At 51.6% G+C, this 21,383-nt stretch overlaps 1 long non-coding RNA gene across 1 annotated transcript; it reads left to right on the plus strand.

Annotated features, from left to right (window-relative positions):
* Nucleotides 1-15,539: 15,539 nt before the first annotated feature.
* LOC114811353 lies at nt 15,540-21,022 on the plus strand. The gene is made up of 2 exons (XR_003759039.1): nt 15,540-16,076; nt 20,806-21,022. It is a non-coding gene; the product is annotated as an uncharacterized LOC114811353 (long non-coding RNA).
* Nucleotides 21,023-21,383: the final 361 nt, after the last annotated feature.

Below are 21,383 nucleotides of genomic sequence, written 5' to 3' on the forward strand. Positions count from 1 at the left end.
GTCTCCCCCGGTTAGACCGTGAGCCCGTCAGTGGGCAGGAATGGTCTCTACCTGTTGCCGAATTGTCCATTCCGAGCGCTTAGTACAGTGTTGTGCACATAGAAGGCACTCAAAAATACGAATGAATGAATGAATATGATCAATGCTTGGTTTAATGCTGTAGCAGTCCGAGTGGAGGGGAAAGGGAAGATTCTAGCGATGTTGGGAAGGTAGAACCGACGGAATTTGATGACAGACTAAATACGGGGGTCGAATGAGAGAGATGAATTAAGGATAATGCCAAGGTTAGGGGCTCGTGAGGATAGTGCTGTCGTCTTCAGCGATGGAAAAGACAGGAGAGGGACAGGGTTTGGGTGGGCAAATGAGGAGTTCTGTTTTGGACACGTTAAGTTTGAGGTGTCGGCGGGACGAGCCCTCCCTTCCTTATCTGCAGCCCCGGAGACGGCAAGACCCGGAAGGACCGGGCAGGCTAGGAGAGGGGAAAGAAGGCCTGAGAGGAGACCCACTGTCACTCTCTACCCCTTCGCCGTCCCGCCTCAGCCCAGAACCGTCCCCTCAACTGGAGTGGTCCTGGGAGCTGCAAATTGGAAGAGGAGCGGGATGGCTGTGAAACAAAAAAAGAGAAAATCAAAAAGCAGGGCCGAGAAGGGAGAGGGAACGGTGTGGGAGACCTCCATGAAACAATCCTTCGATCAATCCACGTTATCGATTAAGTCTGCTGAGTGCAGAGTAGAATAGGATATTAAGGACGTGGGAGAGTATAATAGAAATGATAATAAAAATGGTATTTATTTTATGGGCCAAACATTGAGGTAGATATAAAATAGTCAGAATGTACACAGTCCCTACCTTATACGGGACTTGCAGTCTAAGAGGGAGGGAGAACAGATATTTTATCCGTATTTTGCAGCCATTTTGCAGAGAAGCTAAATGTCTTGCCCAAAGTTACAGAGCAGGTAAACGGTGGAGCCAGGATTAGAACCCAGGTCACCTAACTCATTCATTCCGTAGTATTTATTGAGCGCTTACTGTGAGCAGAGCTCCGTACTCAGCGCTTGGAATGGACATTTCGGCAACAGACAGAGACGATCCCTGCCCAATGACGGGCTCCTGTCCCATGCTCTGACCACTGGACTACACCGCTCCCTGCTCTCAAGTCACTCAAGCAGGGGAGGCGGACACATAAATACATTCCAGATATAAGGAAGTCACAGAGTACTGTACCCCAAGTATTATGGGATTTTTTTAAAGGTTTTAAGCACTTACAGTGGGTCAGACTCTGTACTAAGTGCTGGGGTAAACACAAATAATCAGTTTGAACACAGTCCCTGTCCCACATGAGGCTCTCAGTCTGAATCAGGGGAAGGAGGATTTAATCCCCATGATTTTACAGGTGAGGCCCAGAGAAGTGAAGTGACTTGCCCGGGTTCACACAGCAGACATGTGGCTGAGCTGGGATTAGAATCCAGGTCCTCTGACTCCCAAGCCCGTGCTCTATCCACTAGACCACACTGCCCTCAAGTTGCTCAAGAGCAGGGGAGGCAGACACTCAAATAAATTCCAGATGGAAGAAAGAATATCCGTGACCAGGTACTATGGAGGCGGTTGTGAGTACTGAGCGCGTGAGTGGTGGAGAACAGGGATGAGGATGCGGGGGGATGAGGGGAACAGGGGGCATAGGGAGCCAGGAGAAGTAGGGAACCAAGTTTCAGAAAACACGCCGGAGTGTAAACAGCAATGGGAAAGTCTAAAGAGACGAGGAGGGAAAGGGGGTGGGAGAAGGCGGGGGGAGAAGGTGTGGTGATTCATCCTTAGACGGAACCTCTGGAAAAGATTGGCTGACTCTTAGCGGTAAAAGAATTATTTATTAAGGGCTCACAGAGCTCTGTATTAAGTGCTGGAGAGATACACAGATGGGAATTAGACACCGTCCCTTTCCCCTGGGGGGCTCGCTTCTGATGAAGGAAAAGCTGGTTACGCTATCCTAGAACTCCTCGCTAAACTTCTTTCTCCTCCTTCTGAATTTCATCGAAATGCCGGCGATTCTCTTCAAACCGGTCCAGAGCTGATTCTCGGGGGAAGTGTGCCGCGAGGGGTGTGAACTCCAAAGCGCGATTCTTCAGATCTCTGAAGACTGTACAGAAAGAGGCTGAGTGCTAATTTTCAAGCGCCAGAGGCCAGAATCCTGAGAATGAGCACGAAGACCTGCCAGGAATCGGGGGGTGGGGGGGGTGCGGGGGGCAATCTTTCAGATAACTGACAGCTGACTATGTATTATAACTGCGGAAGGGATTCGTGCCCGATAGATCCAACAGCTCCGGATCCAATGCTGCGTTTGGATCCGGCGGCTTATCGAAGATCAGAATTAGGATGAAGTCATTGGTAAACCAAGAGAGGATGTGGCCTGATCGGGTAAAGATCTGCCAATTTCTACGACCAGCTCATAGCGAAAGAGGAATCTGTCGAGCAAATTGATCTGATATAAAAATAAACACATTCCCAAGACATCAAGGGTTAGAGGATTGTACGAGTCTTCTGTAGCAAAATTAGAGGACAGATGAAAGAGCTCAGGTAAGAGTGTTGAAGGAGGGTTCGTTTCTCATGACAGGAAGCAAAGGATGATGCAGGTGGATGACGGAAGAGCCAAGGTGGATGTCCAAATGCTACTACTAATAATAATGGTATTTGTTAAGCGCTTACTATGTGCCAGGTACTGTTCTAAGCACTAGGGTAGATACGAGGTAATAATAATAATAATGTTGGTATTTGTTAAGCGCTTACTATGTGCCAAGCACTGTTCTAAGCGCTGGGGGAGATACAAGGTAATCGGGTTGTCCCACGTGGGGCTCACCGTCTTAATCCCCATTTTATAGATGAGATCACTGAGGCACAGAGAAGTTGAGTGACTTTCCCAAATTCACACAGCTGATAAGTGGCGGAGCCGGGATTAGAGCCCACGACCTCTGACTCCCAAGCCCGGGCACTTTCCACTAAGCCACGCCGCTTCGCATGGGCACTGCGAGCCTCATTTAATGGTATTTTTTACCGAGTGCCTAAGATGCTCGGAGCACTCCGTATGAAATGTTGGAGAGAGTACAGTACAACAGAATTAGCAGGCACATGCCCTGCCCACAGTGAGCTTATAGTTTAGAGAGGGAGACAGATATTAATATGAATAAACAAGCAATTTGTACCGTGTAATTTAAAGATATGAACGTTAAGTGCTGTGGGGTTGGCGGTGGGGCGAATATTAAGTGTCGAATATCAAAATCAACCGCTCAGTATAGTGCTTTGCACACAGTAAGCGCTCAATAAATGAATGACTGAACTATCCAGAGATCACAGGCCCAAGGGCAGCCCAGAATGCCCTTTTTAAGGGATAGATATTTCCCCCATCCCAAATCCAAAATGGCTGGACATTTATTCATTCATTCAATTCATTCAATCGTATTTATTGAGCACTTACTGTGGGCAGAGCACTGTACTAAGCGCTTGGAAAGTCCAAGTCGGTAACAGATAGAGACAATCCCTGCCCAGCAACGGGCTCACGGTCTAGAAGGGGGAGAATAATGGTATTTGTTAAGCGCTCACTACGTGCCAAGCACTGTTCTAGGCCCTGGGGTAGATGCGAGGTTATCAGGTTTGCCCCACGTGGGGCTCACACTTTTAATCTCCATTTTACAGATGAGGTCACGGAGGCCCAGAGAAGTGAAGTGACTTTCCCAAAGTCACACAGCTTGATAAGTGGCAGAGCCGGGATTAGAACCCTCGACCTCTGACTCCCAAGCCCGGGCTCTTTCCACTGAGCCACGCTGCTTCTCTCAAGCTGAGAGAATGCTTCTTACATTTAGGAGCAGGGGCTCCACAGCCTGGATCTCCTAATTTATTGGGGCTCCATGTTCTGTAGAGGGGCCCCTCTCTCCCTTACCTGTCATTTCTAGGAAGAAGCCCCGGCCGGTGGGAGCAAGGGGCGGTGGATGCTCCTGTGACAACTGTTAGGTTCCACGGTTCAGAGCAGGGTCGGTCCGGGATCCCACAGATTCATTCGATCGTATTTATGGAGCGCTCACTGTGGGCAGAGCACTGTACTGAGCGCTTGGGATGGACAATTCGGCAACAGATAGAGACAATCCCTGCCCAGTGACGGGCTCGCAGTCTAATCTGTTACCTGTTTGTCCATTCCAAGCGCTCAGTACAGTGCTCTGCACACAGTAAGCGCTCGATAAATACTATCGAATGAATGAATGATCACTGGCACTTCCCTTCCTCTGGAATGAGCGGCCTTTCCCTGCTAGCTACTCCTCGGATGAACCTACTCGGACCAGAAGAAGGAGAAGGACTGTGGAATTCGTTCGGCCTTTACTAAGTTCAAGCACCGTGCTAAGTGGAGGGGAACATGCAATAAAATCATGAGACACAGTCCCTGTCTTACGTGGGGCTCGCTGTGATGGGGAAGGAGATAGTCAATTAGGCCCCATTTTACAGATGAAAAAACCGAGGTTATGAGAAATAAAGTGACTCACCCAAGGTCGCACAGCAGGAAAGAATAATAATAACGTTGGTATTTGTTGAGCGCTCACTTCGTGCGGAGCGCTGTTCTAAGCGCTGGGGATAGATACAGGGGAATGAGGTTGTCCCACGTGAGGCTCGCAGCCTTCAGCCCCATTTTACAGATGAGGGAACTGAGGCACAGAGAAGTGAAGTGACTCGCCCACAGTCACGCAGCTGACAAGGGGCAGAGTCGGAAAGTGGAGCAGGGCCTGATTAGTTTGTCTCTGCCCCAGCGTTTCGTGGAGTGCCTGGGACATAGTAAGCGCTTAACAAAGATCATTAAAAAAAAAAGTAAACTCGGGTCTTCTGACTTGCGACCCTGCGTTCTTTCTACTGGGCCATGCTGCTTCTCAAAAAAAAGGCGGAGTATAATAATAATAATAATTATAATGTTGGTATTTGTTAAGCGCTTACTATGTGCCGAGCACTGTTCTAAGCGCTGGGGTAGACACAGGGGAATCAGGTTGTCCCACTTGGGGCTCACAATCTTAATCCCCATTTTACAGATGAGGGAACTGAGGCACCGAGAAGTTAAGTGACTTGCCCAAAGTCACACAGCTGACAAGTGGCCGAGCAGGGATTCGAACCCACGACCTCTGACTCCAAAGCCCGTGCTCTTTCCACTGAGCCACACTGCTTCTCTAATAGAAATGGAGGGCTAGATTGTCAAGCCGCCCCCAGCCGAGGGCGGGGATCGAACCCCGGCGTGCTTGGCTCAGCCAGAACCGACAATTTCGCCGCGTGTTTTGGAATCCCGGCTCTGCCACTTGTCAGCTGTGTGACTGTGGGCAAGTCGCTTAACCTCTCTGTGCCTCAGTGACCTCATCTGTAAAATGGGGAGGAAGACTGTGAGCCTCACCTGGGACAACCTGATGACCCTGCGTCTACCCCAGCGCTTAGAACGGTGCTCCGCACATAGTAAGCGCTTAACAAATGCCAACTTTATTATAGAGCACAGCTGCCTGTAAGCCCGTCAAACGGCAGGGACCGTCTCTATCTGTTGCCGACTTGTTCATCCCAAGCGCTTAGTACAGTGCTCTGCACATAGTAAGCGCTCAATAAATACTATTGGATGAATGAATGAATGAATGAATGGGAGAGTTCTACTGATCACTCACATCCGTCGGATCGGGCATAAAATGGCGGCAGGAGAAGCCAGTGTGCCCTCAGGAGAACCGGGCGGATTCTCCAGCTGCCATCAGAAACGGTAAACAGAGATTCCTGCCCAGGTTTTACAGCCTCTAACTGTGAGCACCCCCAAAGGATTACACGGAACTGCCGTCCTGCCAGAAATCGTTCCCCCCGGGGGAGGCGGGGGGAGGTTGTGGAAATCGACGGACGTTCCGGGATTCCAGCTACAGAGGATCGGGGAGTCCAGCGAAGGACGAAGGTCTGAGAAGTTTCAGCCGACATTTTCCAAACGGGCCTAATTTAGGGGTGATCCGCAGACACGAAATCGACCGAACTAACTTTTACAGAGCCGGCCCTGGGACTCCGGGGGACCCGACGGAGCAGTCCCACTGACGATCTGCTTCAGAGGATCAAAGAGGGGACTCACGGGAACGGCCGCGACAGTCTCGCTTTCTTCTAGCTCTTTGAAGACGCTGTGCGGGCCTCTGGAGTGGGCAGCCTTTAGTGAAGATTTCGCCGGGCTCTTAGTAACACCTCACTCCGAAAAAGAAATGTTTAAAGAATGGGGTGTGAAGGTTGTCAGATTAGACTGAAAGTGGGATCCACAGGAGAGAAATCGGCAGAGGCCGCGGGAAATCTTGGTCCGGGCTGAAAGGATGTAGGGTCTGGGGACTACCCAGGTGGCCAAGGGAAGAGTTAGTATCTGCGGACCACCAAGGTGGCCACTGGACAGTTAGCGTCTGGGGGCCGCTGACGCGCAGCGTGGCTCAGTGGAAAGAGCACGGGCTTTGGAGTCAGAGGTCATGGGTTCGAATCCCGGCTCGGCCACTCGTCAGCCGTGTGACTGTGGGTGAGTCACTTCACTTCTCTGGGCCTCGGTGACCTCATCTGTAAAATGGGGATTAAGACCGTGAGCCCCACGTGGGACAATCTGATTCCCCTGTGTCTACCCCAGCGCTTAGAACAGCGCTCTGCACACAGTAAGCGCTTAACAAATACCAACATTATTATCGCTATCATTATTAAGACGGTGTCCGTGGGCCACCAAGGTGGCGACTGGAAGAGTTAGTGTCTGCGGACCAACGAGGTGGCCACTGGAAGACAGTATCTAGGGACCGTCGAGATGGCCACTGGACGAATTAGTGTCTGGGACCAACGAGGTGTCCGTTGGAAGGCTTAGCATCTGGGGCCCGCTGAGGTGGCCACTGGAAGTCAGTGTCCGGGAATGCCCAAGATGGCCACCGGAAGGGTTAGTGTTTGAGACCCCCCCGAGATGTCCACCGGAAGAGATGGCGTTTGGGGGCCACCGGCAGACAGTGTCTGAGGACCACCGAGGTGGCAACCGCAAGAGTCAGCGCTTGGGACTGCCGAGACGGCCGCCGGAAACAGAGAGCCGACGAGGTCCTTTATGGGCTTGGATCGGCTTGGCTCAGTGGAAAGAGCCCGGGCCCGGGAGTCGGAGGTCGTGGGTTCTAATCCCGGCTCCGCCGCTCGCCGGCTGTGTGACTTTGGGCAAGTCACTTAACTTCTCTGTGCCTCAGTTCCCTCATCTGGAAAATGGGGATTAAAAACTGTGAGCCCCACGTGGGACAACCTGAGCACCTTAAATCCCCCCAGTGCTTAGAACAGTGCTTTGCACATAATAATAATAAGGTTGGTATTTTGTAAGTGCTTAGTACGCGCCAGGCACTGTTCTAAGCGCTGAGGTAGATACAGGGTAATCAGGTTGTCACAGTAAGTGCTTAACGAATACCACCATCATCATCATCATAATAATAATAATAATAATGATAATCCTCAGAAGGTTCTCGACCTCCAGATGGGACAGGGACTGCGTCCGACCCTGTTTGCTTGTATCCACCCCGGTGCTTAGTACAGTGCCCGGCACAGAGTAAGTGCTAAACAAATACTATCATCGTCATCATCCTGGCTCTGCCACTTGTCACAGCTGTGTGACTGCGGGCGAGTCGCTTCACTTCTCTGTGCCTCAGTTCCCTCATCTGTAAAATGGGGATGAAGACTGGGAGCCTCTCGTGGGACAACCCGATGACCCTGTATCTACCCCAGCGCTTAGATCAGTGCTCTGCACATAGTAAGCGCTTAACAGATACCAACGTTATTATCATCACTGGAAAAACTCTTTCTCTTGCCTCCGATAGGATTTGTTGGAAAACAAAGGGACATTTTTCACTGAATTATGGAGTCGAGCAGGCTAATAACAATAACGAGCATTGTATTAAGCAGTGGGTTGGGTACGAGATCATTCATTCATTCATTCAATAGCATTTATTGAGCACTTACCACATGCAGAGCACTATACTAAGCGCTCGGAACATACAATCGGGCAACAGATAGAGACGATCCCTGCCCATTGACAGGCTCACAGTCTAATCGGGGGAGACAGACGGACAAAAACAAGACAACATCATCACGGTAAATAGAATCAAGGGAATGGACACCTCGTTAACCAAATAAATAGGGTAATAAAAATATATACAAATGAGCACAGTGCTGAGGGGAGGGGAAGGGGGGGGAGCAGAGGGAAAGGGAGCTTAGCTGAGGGGAGGTGAAGGAGGGGGCAGAGAGGGAGCAGAGGGAAACGGGGGAAGCTCAGTCTGAGAAGGCCTCTCGGAGGAGGTGAGCTCTAAGTAGGGCTCTGAAGAGGGGAAGAGAATCAGTTTGGCGGAGGTGAGGAGGGAGGGCGTTCCGGGACCGCGGGAGGACGCGGCCCGGGGGTGGACGGCGGGACGGGCGAGAACGGGTCGCGGCGAGGAGGTGGGCGGTGGAAAGAGAGAAGGGAGGAGAGGTAGGAGGGGGCGAGGTGACGGACAGCCTCGAAGCCTAGAGTGAGGAGTTTTTGTTTCGTGCGGAGGTCGATGGGCGACCACTGGAGGTTTTTAAGGAGGGGAGTGACAGGCCCAGAGCGTTTCTGCGGCAAGATGATCCGGGCAGCAGAATGAAGAATAGACTAGAGCGGGGAGAGACGGGAGGAAGGGAGATCGGAGAGAAGGCTGACACAATAATCCAGGCTGGATATTATGAGAGCCTGTACCGGTAAAACAGCCATTTGGGTGGAGAGGCAAGGGGGGATCTTGGCGATATTGCAAAGGTGAGACCGGCGGGCCTTGGTGACGGATTGGATGTGTGGGGTGAATGAGAGAGCGTTAATGGGTCAGCACAGTCCCCGATCCCACAGAGGGATCATGGGGAGGAAGAACAGGTATCTAATCCCCATCTTACAGATGAAGAAACAGAGGCAAAAAGAAATTGTTACTTGCTCAAGATCACAAGCCGGTAAGCAACATGGCCTAGTGAAAAAAGCACAGGCCTGGGAGTCAGAGGACCTGGGTTCTAATCCCAGCTCTTCCACTTGTCTGCTGTAGACTGTAAAGCTCCTTGTGAACAAGGGATGCGTCTGTTATATCGTTACGTTACACACTCCCAAGTGCTCAGAACAGTGCCGTGCACACAGTAAGCGCTCAAGAAATAAGATTGCCTAACAAGTCACTTAACTTCTCTGCGTCTCAGGTTCCTCAACTGTAAAAATGTGGATTCGATACGTGTCCCGTATTGACTGTGAGCCCCAAGTGGGATAGGGATGGTATCCTCCCTCTCCGATAAGCACTCGACAAATACCGTTAAAAACGGTAAGTGGCCGAGCGGCGTTAGAACCCGGCTCCTTGGACCGCCAAACCTGTGCTCTTTCCCCGTCGCCTCTTGCTCCTCGGTAAACGCAAATGTTGGCGGACAAGCACAGAGTCCCTCCAGATAGAGATTGTCTTTTTTTTTATGCTTTCCTGGGAGGGGGTTCAGCCTGCCTTAACCGCCTTCTCCTGGGCTTTGTGTGCACTGTCCTGCTTCTCCCCTCCTCTCGCTGAGGGAGACTGAGGCTCCTTCAAAACTCAAGGGTCCGGGACCTGCTCTGGAGACTCTAAGGGGAGAGGCTGGACACCCGAGAGAGGAGGACACAATAAGACACTGTGTAGTCTCCCTTAAATAATAATAATTAGTAACCTTGGTATCTGTTAAGCGCTTACTACGTGCAGAGCACTGTTCTAAGCGCCGGGGGATACAAGGTGATCAGGTTGTCCCACATGGGGCTCACAATCCCCACTGTACAGATTTTACTGAGGCACAGAGAAGTTAAGTGACTTGCCCAAGGTCACACAGCTGGCAAGTGGCGGAGCCGGGATTCGAACCTACGACTTCTGACTCCCAAGCCCGAGCTCTTTCCACTGAGCCACGCTTATAGTTTGATACTCACGCCGGCCCCACAAGCATTTACGTCCGTGTCCTTAAACACTGTCGTTCATTTAAATGTCTGCTCTCCCTATAGTCTGAAAGCTCCCTGTGGGAAGGGATCGCGTCTACCAACTCTCCCAAGCGCTCAGTACGGTACTCTGCACCCGGTAAGCACTCGGAAAATGCCATTTCCAGGAGAAGCGGCGTGCTTAGTGGCGAGAGCCCGGACCTGGGAGTCAGAGGTCGTGGGTTCTAATCCCGGCTCCGCCACCTGTCAGCTGTGCGACTTTGGGCAAGTCACTTAACCTCTCTGGGCCTCACTTACCTCGTCTGTAAAACGGGGGTGAAGACCGAGAGCCCCGCGTGGGACAGCCTGACTACCTCGTATCTACCCCAGTGCTCAGAACAGTGCTGGGCGCACAGTAAGCGCTTGACAAACCCCATCGTTATCATTACTATTTGACTAAGGGGGTGAGGGGAAACGCCCCCAAGGCCCACGAAGCAAGATTTTGTACAAAAGAGCAAACGCAGAGCTGGAGAAATCCGTGGCAAGAGGATCAAGGCGAGTCTCTGCGAAGAGTGAGATAGGCATTCGCGTATTCATTCGGAAGGAGATAGATGAGATAGGGATTCACGTATTAATTCTTACAGCTTGGTGAGAGCAGACACGGCTGTGGGGGTCCTGGAATAGCCTCAGTGGGAGCGGGGCTTGTCGTGATTGTTCCGAACTCAAGACGGGTGAGGGGCCGCTTGGGGCCGCTTAGGGTGGAAACGTGTGCCCGAGTCCCCACTAGAATGTGAGCTCCTGGAAGGCGGCGTTCTACAATTCTATCGAATTGAAATAATAATAATGATGATGATGATGATGAGATCTGCTTAGCGCTTACTATGGGCCAAGCACTGTTTTAAGCGCTGGGGTCGATACAAGGTAACCGGGTTGTCCCCCGTGGGGCTCACGGTCTTCATCCCCATTTTACGGTCGAGGTCACTGGGGCCCCAAGAATAATAACGTTGGTATCTGCTAAGCGCTTACTATGTGCAGAGCACTGCTCTGAGCGCTGGGGTGGACACAGGTTGTCCCGCGTGAGGCTCGCAGTTAATCCCCATTTTACAGATGAGGTAACTGAGGCACGGAGAAGTTAAGTGACTCGCCCACGGTCACACAGCTGACAAGTGGCGGAGCCGGGGGTCGAACCCATGACCCCAGGCTCTTTCCACTGAGCCGCGCTGCTTCCCCGTTTACCGGGAAGCGTTTTAAAAACGGCGCCGTCTTCTAGGTTCAGCCCTCTTTCCGGTACACGGCAACCGCATTCCTAGCACCCCCAAAGCCAGCGCACGTCAATGGGGAGAGTCGGGTAACGCGACTGGGGTATTAGCTCAAGCAGCAGGATTATTAAAGAGATGTTAAGCACTTACTGTGCACCAGTCACCGGGGTAATGATAAAAATGTCGTCGGTATTCGTTCACTCATTCGATCGTATTTATTGAGCGCTTACTATGTGCAGAGCACTGGACTGAGCGCTTGGAACGGACAATTCGACAACAGGTAGAGACAATCCCCGCCCACTGACGGGCTCACGGTCTAATCCATTACCCTATTTACCGTTACCCTGTTTATTTTGTTACTGAAATGTACATCTCCCTGATTCTATTTATTTGCCGTTGTTTCAGTGAGATGTTCACCCCCTCGATTCTATTTATCGCCATCGTTCTCCCCCGATTAGACCGTGAGCCCGTCGGAGGGCAGGGACCGTCTCTGTCTGTTACCGATTTGTCCATTCCAAGCGCTTAGTACAGCGCTCCGCACGGAGTAAGCGCTCAATAGGTGCTGTTGAATGGATGAACGATCGGGGGAGACGGACGGACAAAACCAGTAGACGGACAAAAACAGTAGCAACGAATAGAATCAAGGAGATGTACATCTCGTTAACAAAATAAATAGGGTAATAAAAATATATATACAAATAAGGGATCCGTTAAGCGCTTCTGTTAAGCGCTTACTCCGGGTCAAGCGCTGTTCTAAGAGCCGGGGTAGATACGAGCTGACGGCGTTGAACATAGTCCACGACCCCCGTGGGGCTCGCCGTCTTCGTCCCCATTTTATAGATGAGGGGAATGTTCAGACCTCCATCGGAGGTGGAACTGAAGTCACAGAGGACTGAAGGAGGACGAGAGCAGCGTTTGCCGCTCGTTAAATCTCGTCGATTTTATGTGCTGTGTTCTTTCCTCTAGGCCATAGGGGCGGCTGAGGCCACCCCGTCCGAACTGTTCCCCCCGGGGCCAATCCCTGAACTGGCCACTTGCCCCAGAGCTTTCGGGCTCTCCAACGACATCCCTTTAAACCAGGTCGCCGCCGCTGAGCCAAAGAACGGGGCCGTGGGAGCCGAGACGGAGTTAAGATGGGCGTTTTAAAATACGAACGCTGAACTCCCGTGAAGCAGCACGGCGGACCGGACGGAGCACGGGCCTGGGAGGTTGTGGGCTCTAACTGCGGCTCCACCGCTCGTCTACTGGGTGACCTCGGGCAAGTCGCTTCTCTGGGCCTCAGTTACCTCATCTGTAAAATGGGGATTGAGGCCGTGAGCCCGTCGTGGGACAGGGACTGTGTCCAACCCGATTTGCTTCTATCCCCCCCCCCCCCCCAGTGTTTAGCACGGTGCCTGGAACATAGTGAGCGCCTAACAAAGTCCTCAGTTCTTCTTCTTATTATCGTATAAAGGTGTCCTGCACCGCATCTATCTCAAGCGGAGGACGGAGCAGCGTAAGACGGGATTGTTGGAATCAAACCATTGACGCATTCATTTAATTGTATTTATTGAGCGCTCACTGTGTGCGGAGCAGTGTACGAAGCGCTTGGGAGAGTACAACACGACAATAAACGGACACATTCCCTGCCCACGATGAGCCCACAGCCTAGAGAAACAGATCAGACAGACGGCTGCCTTACTCCGCTGTGCAAAACCGAACCTTGGCTCGGTGGGGAGAGCCCGGGCTTGGGAGTCAGGGGTCATGGGTTCCGATCCCGGCTCCGCCGCCTGCCATCCGTGTGGCTTCGGGCAAGTCGCTTCACTTCTCTGTGCCTCAGTTACCTCATCTGTAAAATGGGGATTAAAACTCTGAGCCCCACGTGGGACGACCTGATCACCTTGCATCCCCCAGCGCTTAGAACAGTGCTTTGCACCTAGTAAGCGCTTAACGGATACCGACATCATTGAGAGCACCGAAGAAGTAAAAGACGACGAGCGGAATGATGAATTTCTCTCGATATAGCTTCGATCTCCAACCCCGATGGAACAGCTTTCCCCGAATGTCTTTGGATGATAATTACGCTCTAAAGGGTCGGAACCCTCTTGCGGGATCTGTTAAACTGTGAGACTGCATATTTCATTTCCTTGAATAAACCGGAGTCTCTTCGTTCTCTGACTAAAGGAGTGCATTTTCCACAGACTTGGATTCTGTGATTTCCCAGAGCATAGGACAGGCTAAAAAAATAGAAAAAAAGGCCCAAGCTTCCTTCCTTCATTCTAAATTCCCAAAGGGCAGGGACCGTCTCTCTCCGTTACCGATTTGTACATTCCAAGCGCTCAGTACAGTGCCCTGCACATAGTAAGCGCTCGGTAAATACTATTGAATAAATGAAAGGTGAAGCAGCATGGCCTAGTGGAACGATCTCAGATCTTGAAATCGGGAGACCTGGGTTCTAATCCCATCTCCACCCCTTGCCCATTGTGTGACCTTGAGCACATAATAATAGTAATAATGGTGGTGTTTGTTAGGCGCTTACTATGTGCAAAGCACCGTTCTAAGCGCTGGGGGGGATACGGGGTGATCAGGTTGTCTCACGTGGGGCTCCCAGTCTTCATCCCCATTTTCCAGATGAGGGAACTGAGGCCCAGAGAAGTTAAGTGACTCGCCCAAAGTCACACAGCCGGCAAGCGGCGGAGCCCGGATTCGAACCCATGACCTCGGACTCCCAAGCCCGGGCTCTTTCCATTAAGCCGCCCTGCTTCTCGCGCACGACTTAGCAGTATGGCCTGGTGGATAGAGCGTGGGCCCTGGTGTCACAGGACCCGGGTTCTAATCCCAGCCCTGCCACCTGTCTGCCGTCTGACCTCCGGCAAGTTACTTAGCTTCACTGTGCCTCGGTTACCTCTTCTGGAAAGTGGGGAGAAGATACCCGTTCTTCCTCCCTCTTAGACTGGGTACCCTCTGTCACACTGTGTCTCCCCCACCGCTTGATACAGTGCTTAGCACACGACAAGTGCTTAACAAAAATCAAAAGGAAAACTTAGCTTCCCCGTGACTCAGTTCCTTCATCTGTAAAATGGGGATTCAAGACACCTTCTCCCTCTCCCTTAGACTGTGAGCTCCACATGGGACAGATACTGTCTGCTTCTCTTGTATTGATCCCAGCACTTAGTACTTTGTTTGGTACACAGTAAGTCTCGTCTTGTCTTATGCAGCGTGGCTCAGTGGAAAGAGCCGGGCTTGGGAGTCAGAGGTTCCATGGGTTCCAATCCCGGCTCTGCCACTCGTCAGCTGTGTGACTGTGTGCGAGTCGCTTCGCTTCTCTGGGCCTCAGTTCCCTCATCTGTAAAATGGGGATGAAGACCGGGAGCCTCACGTGGGACGACCTGATGACCCTGTATCTCCCCCAGCGCTTAGAACGGTGCTCTGCACAGAGTAAGCGCTTAACAAATACCAACCTGTGAGAAGCAGCGTGGCTCGGTGGAAAGAGCAGGGGCTTGGGAGTCAGACATCGTGGGTTCGGATTCCGGCTCTGCCGCCTGTCAGCTGTGTGACTGTGGGCGAGTCACTTAACCTCTCTGGGCCTCAGTTCCCTCATCTGGAAAATGGGGATGAAGACTGGGAGCCTCACTTGGGACAACCTGATTTCCCTGTATCTCCCCCAGCGCTTAGAACGGTGCTCCGCACGTAGTTAGCATTTAACAAATACCAACATTATTATTATTATTATGCTGTTGAATCGTCTCCGACCCATAGCGACACAGTGGACACACGTCTTCCGGAACGCCCCACCTCCATCTGCAGTCGTTCTGGTAGTGGATCCGTAGAGTTTTCTCGGTAAAAGTACGGAAATGGTTTCCCACTGCCTCCTTCCTCTCAGTTAACTCGATCCTCCGCCTTCGACTCTCCCCCGTGCCGCCGCTGCCCGGCACAGGTGAGTTTTGCCTTGTTGCCTTCCACTCGGTAATAATAATAATAATGTTGGTATTTGTTAAGCGCTTACTATGTGCCAAGCACCGTTCTGAGCGCTGGGGGAGACACAGGGGAATCAGTTTGTCCCACGTGGGGCTCACGGTCTTAATCCCCACTTTACAGATGAGGGAACTGAGGCACCGACGGACAGGCCTCTGCTTGACTCTCCCACCTGCAGTCGAGACTGGTAGAATACCGGAAACTCTCCAGGTGCAGGCACGAGAGGGGACATAATGAGTACTTCCAAATATTATTATCGTTGTTCAAGGCGGGGCTGGGCAGGAAACGGCAGTCAGGTCAGGCTGGCATTTATAGGTGGGGTCTCAGCAAGGAAGTCACGCTGACGTACGCTCCCCGCCCTCTGACGATCCCAGGCAGGGACCGTAAAGAGATTTCCCGTTCTCCCTCTCCGAGAGGAGGCCATAAATCACCCCACCAGCGAGGATGTTTACGGCTCGCCGCCCTCCGTCACCCCCCGGCAGGAAGAGCGGGGTCGCGGTGTGACAGAAACTCATCTTCAAAGGCATATGTTTATTTTTTACAGCTCCGCTCTATGAGCCTTCCATTTTCAAAAAAGTAACCGGCGTCATTTAACGACCTTCCCCTCGGACGCGTTCACCTGGAAGCTCTTCGCTTCCTCCCTCGGACCTCTGAAGAGCAAAGAACCGCCGGGCGATCGGCCAGCAGCCGTGCGGGTCACCTCGGCGGCGCCCGTGATGGCCCCCACCGGGGTCAGACCTCGTTTCCTCACGTTACGCCAAGAATTCGATCTGTCCCTGGTTGCCGCACGCTAACCAAAGCCGTTGCCGTGTTACCATTTTCCAACAGGATACTTCCGATACAGGCTTTCCTCAAGACGGCTCCCACATCCGCGCGGGATACGTCGACCCGAGAAGGTCTGGGAACCGAGAGCTTCGGGCCTGAGATGACCGGTGAGCGGGCCTCAAGCGGCCACCGCTCCGCATAATAATGATAATGTCGGGGTTTGTTAAGCGCTTACTATGTGCAGAGCGCTGTTCGAAGCGCTGGGGTGGATAGAGGGTCATCGGCACGTGAGGCTCCCAGTCTTCATCCCCATTTTACAGATGAGGGAACTGAGGCACGGAGAAGTGACTCGCCCACAGTCACACAGCTGACAAGTGACTGAGGACAAGGCGTCCTCCTGGCCGGAGAGGGAGAGGCTGATGGGAGTAGGTCCGAAGGACGAGAACCGGCTGAGAGGAGAACTGGCTGAGGGTTCGTGTTGTGCAGCACAACGATGCCCCAGGCCGCGGTCTTGTGGAAAGCTAGGGGTTAGGACTCAACTAATAATAATAATAATGTTGGTATCTGTTAAGCGCTTACTATGTGCAGAGCACTGTTCTAAGCGCTGGGGGAGATACAGTGTAACCGGGTCGTCCCACGTGAGGCTCACAGTCTTCATCCCCAACTAGTCACGGTTCCGATTCCAGCTCTACCGCGGGCCTGCTGTGTGATCTGGGGCGAGTCGAGACGGTAAGCTCACTGTGGGCAGTGAATCTGTCTGTTTATGGTCGAACTGTACTCTCCCGAGCTCTTACAGTGCTCTGCACGCAGTAAGCGCTCAATAAACATGATTGAACAAAGGAATGAAAGTCACGTGGCCTCCCCGGGCCTCATTCTCCTCATTCGTAAAATGGGGATGCTAACTGCTGCCTCTCCTCAACTCGTGGGGATGCTGCGAGGATAAGCGTGTGACTGTACTCTCCCGATTAGACCGTAACCCCCTCAATGGGCAGGGACCGCCTCTATCTGTTGCCGATTTGTCCATTCCAAGCCCTTAGTACAGTGCTCTGCACATAGTAAGCGCTCAATAAATACTATTGAATGAATGAGCACTTAGGACAGTGTTCTGACCACAGGAAGTGCTCAAGAAATGTGTCGAATGAATGAATAAAATGCGATAACAGACGTGAAGCGCTTTGTGAAAACTAAAACACGAGACAAGTTCTCCTCCTCTAGGTTGTAAGCTCCTGGTGGGCAAGGAACGGTCAACCTATTCTGTTGTATAATAATAATAATGTCGGTATTTGTTAAGCGCTTACTATGTGCAGAGCGCCGTTCTAAGCGCTGGGGTAGATGCAGGGTCATCGGGTCGTCCCACGTGAGGCTCACAGTCTTCATCCCCATTTGACAGATGAGGGAACTGAGGCACCGAGAAGTGAAGTGACTTGCCCAAAGTCACACAGCTGACGAGGGGCGGAGCTGGGATTAGAACCCATGACCTCTGGCTCCTAACCCCGGCTCTTTCCACTGAGCCACGCTGCTTCTCTATTATACTCTATCAAGCACTTGGCACAGTGTTCTGCACAGAGTAAAATACCACCGCCCGATACGGAATTCTGGAAACAGTAGCACACAGTCCAAGGAATTACTGCACTGTTGCTTTTGTTGAACATCTGGCCCAGAGGATGGTCCTCACAAGAGGATCTTTGCACACTTTAATACCGAGACATTTCCCGAGATCCCATTCAGGATCTCGGCACGTGCCGTGCTTAGGCGGGCGTGGAGAATACTCGGAGCAAGTGCGGTAATATCGTTTTGTTACAGTGGGATTTGAATGTCATTTGCAAGCATCAGAAGAATAGAATGCCTGCACAACGGTTATACAGCTAATTCATTATGGGGAATTTCAATTTATCTTTGTTTTAAAAATATAATCAACCCGTGTATTGAGTGCCTCGGTTGTCGAGGCAGCCCACTGGATAGAGCGCCGGCCACGTCGGAGAGCCTCAGGAAACTAGGCAGTGTCTGTAATCTATTTCTTCATACCGATATCTGTCTCCCCCTCTAAAATGTAAGCTCGCCGTGGGCGAGGAACGTGTCCGTTATATTGTTAGGTTATACTTTCCTAGGCACTTGTTACAGTCAGTGCTCTGAACGCAGTAAGCGCTCGATAAATCTGTTGAAGTGGTGATGTTCCCATCTGGAAAGGAGGCTGTGTTTTCAAATGATAATAATAATAATGATGATGTTTGTCGAGCGCTTTGTGTCGAGCACCATTTAAGCACTGTTGTTCTCGTCCGTCCGTCTCCCCCGATTAGACCGTGAGCCCGTCGAAGGGCAGGGACCGTCTCTATCTGTTACCGATTCGTCCATTCCGAGCGCTTAGTACAGTGCTCTGCACATAGTAAGCGCTCGGTAAATACTATCGAATGAATAAATAAATACGGTCGACTACTAGACCTCTGGATCTGGAGAATTCTAGCGAAGTATACTCTCTCTCTCTCTCTCTTTTTCTCTCCCCCTCCCTCTCTCTGGAGTCCATCTCACGTACTCCAGGTCCCAGGCCTTTAGGGAGAGCAAATTCTCAGAGCCAGTGGATATTCTTGTCTCTCCACAGCTAGGCAGAGGACAGTAACAATAAAATAATAATGGTAGAATTTGTTGAGGGTTCCCTATGAGCCAAGCACTGCGGTAGATACCAGATAACCAGGTTGGATCCGGTCCCTGCCCCGCGTGGGGTTCACAGTCTACAGGGGAAGTAGAACTTGTATTAAATCCTATTTTATAAATGGGACCGAGGCACGGAGAAAAGAAGTGATCTGCCCAAGGTCACACAGCAGGCAAGTCGGGGAGCTGGGATTAGAAGCAGCGAGGCCTAGTGGATTGAGTCTGGGAGTCAGGAGGACCTAGGTTCTGATCCCGGCCTGACCACTCATCTGCTCTGTGACCTCGGGCAAGTCACTTCACTTCTCTGTGCCTCAGTGACCTCATTTGTAAAAGGGGGATTAAGACTGTGACGACCCCCCCACGTGGGGCAGGGACTGGGCCCAACCCGATTCGCCCGTATCGATCCCGGCGCTTAGTACAGTTTCCGGCGTAGAGTGAGTGCTTCACGAATACCGCAATTATCATTATTATTATAAATCTGGTCCTCTGACTCCCAGGCCTGTGCTCTCGCTAGGCCACGCCGCTTCTCAGTGAATGTGAAAGTGGCGATTCAGGCTGGGGTCAGGACGCAACCCTGGCAGAAGGACTGTAAGGCTGGAAGAGGGTGAGAGGAGGGCAAAGCCATCCTCCCCTCCACTTCTGGGCAACGTGCAACCCCACCTGTGAGGAGAATGGTGCTATCCTTAGGTCTGTCTCCCTCTCCGGTCTGTAAACTCCTGTAAACTGTGTCTACCAACTCTGCTGGACTGTACTCTCCTAAGCCCTTAACACAGTTCTCTGCACACAGTAAGCACTCATTCAATACCGCTGCTGCTGCTGCTGCTGCTGATATTAAGTGAGGACAGAAGAGAAGGGAAGGGGAGGGGAGGGGAAGGGGAGGGGAGGAGAAGGGAAGAGAAAAGAGAAGGGAAGAGAAAAGAGAAGGGAAGGGAAGAGAGAAGGGAAGGGAAGAGGGAAGGGAAGGGAAGAGGGAAGGGAAGAGGGAAGGGAAGGGAAGGGAAGGGAAGGGAAGGGAAGGGAAGGGAAGGGGAAGGGAAGGGAAGGGAAGGGAAGGAAGGGAAGGAAGGGAAGGGAAGGGAAGGGAAGGGAAGGGAAGGGAAGGGAAGGGAAGGGGAAGGGAAGGGAAGGGAAAGGGAAGGGAAGGGAGGGAAGGGAAGGGAAGAGGAAGGGAAGAGAAAGGGAAGGGAAGGGAAGGGAAGGGAAGGGAAGGGAAGGGAAGGGAAGGGAAGGGAAGGGAAGGGGGAAGGGAAGGGAAGGGAAGGGAAGGGAGGGAAGGAAGGGAAGGGAAGGGAAGGGAAGGAGAAAAAGGGAAGGGAAGGGAAGGGAAGAAAAAAAGGGAAGGGAGAAGGGAAGGGAAGGGAAAGGGGAAAGGGAAGGGAAAGGGAAGGGAGAAGGGAAAAGGGAAGGGAGAAGGGAGAAGGGAGAAGGGAAGGGAGAAGGGAGAAGGGAAAGGAGAAGGGAAAGGGAAGGGAGAAGGGAAAAGGGAAGGGAAGAGAAAAGGGAAGAGAAAAGGGAGGGAAGAGAAAAGGGAAGAGAAAAAAGGAAGAGAAAAGGGAAGGGAAGCAGCCTGGCTTAATGGAAAAGGCACAGGCTTGGGAGTCAGAAGACGTGGGTTCTAATCTTAGCTCTGCCACCTGTCTGCTCTGTGACCTTGTGCAAGCCACTTAACTTCTCTGTGACTCAGTGACCTCATCTGTAAAAGGGGGATGAAGACTGTGAGCCCCATGTGGGACAACCTGATTAGCTTGTATCTACCCTAGTGTTTACAAGAGTGCTTGGCATATAGTAAGTGCTTAACGAATACCATCCTTATTATTACTATTATTATTGCTCCAATTAGATTTGTGGAACTCCCTGTGATACGTTTTTCTTTTTCTTTTTATGGCATTACTATGCCCTTACTATGGATCAGGCACTGTGCTAAGCCCTGAGATAGATCAAGCTAATCAGGGTGAACACAGTCGGTGTTCATTCATTTATTCAATCATAATCATTGAGTGCTTACTGTGTGCAAAACACTGTACTAAACCCTTGGGAGAATACAATCCAACAACAGACACAGTCTTCATCCCCAATTTACAGTTGAGGTAACTGAGGCACAGATAAATTAAGAGACTTGCCCAAGGTCACACAGCAGACAAGTGGCAGAGAAAAAGTTCTGAGTGCTTTTTCAAGCAGAGACCGTTGAATGTCGCTGCAAAGGTTTAAGTGTTCTGAACGAGGTGGACACTGGGGGGGAATTTCTTTTAGTTTCACCGTCACAGCACCGAACAGCACGATTTGCCCGAGGAGAAGAGTGAGGTGCTGATGGGTTTGCAGCATGGCTGTGTTCCACCCGACTGTCTTGCCATCGACACCCGGCCCACATCTTCCCTCTGGCCCGGAAGTCCCTCATCCTTCACAGACGGCGGACCGTCACTCTTCCCACCTCCCAACCCTTATTAAAATCACATCTGGCTCCATTTAATTAACTCGTATCTATCCCAGCGCTTGGAACCGTGTTTAACACCCAGTGGGTGCTTAACAGATATCATAAAAAAAACTCCTCCAAGTGGTCACTTGTCAGCCGTGTGACTGTGGGCAAGTCACTGAGCTTCTCTGTGCCTCAGTGACCTCATCTGTAAAATGGGGATTAAGACTGTGAGCCCCACGTGGGACGACCTGATGACCCTGTGTCTACCCCAGCGCTTAGAACAGTGCTCTGCACATAGTAAGCGCTTAACGAATACCGACATTGTTGTTGGTCTTCCTCGACTGAGTCCTTCCCTGTCTTTTCTGCATTGTCTAGGCATCGGCTCTCCCGCTTGCCCGCTGTGTGGCCTTGAGCA

This window comes from Ornithorhynchus anatinus, chromosome 4 (genome assembly GCF_004115215.2).
Source record: "Ornithorhynchus anatinus isolate Pmale09 chromosome 4, mOrnAna1.pri.v4, whole genome shotgun sequence".
NCBI lineage: Eukaryota > Metazoa > Chordata > Mammalia > Monotremata > Ornithorhynchidae > Ornithorhynchus > Ornithorhynchus anatinus.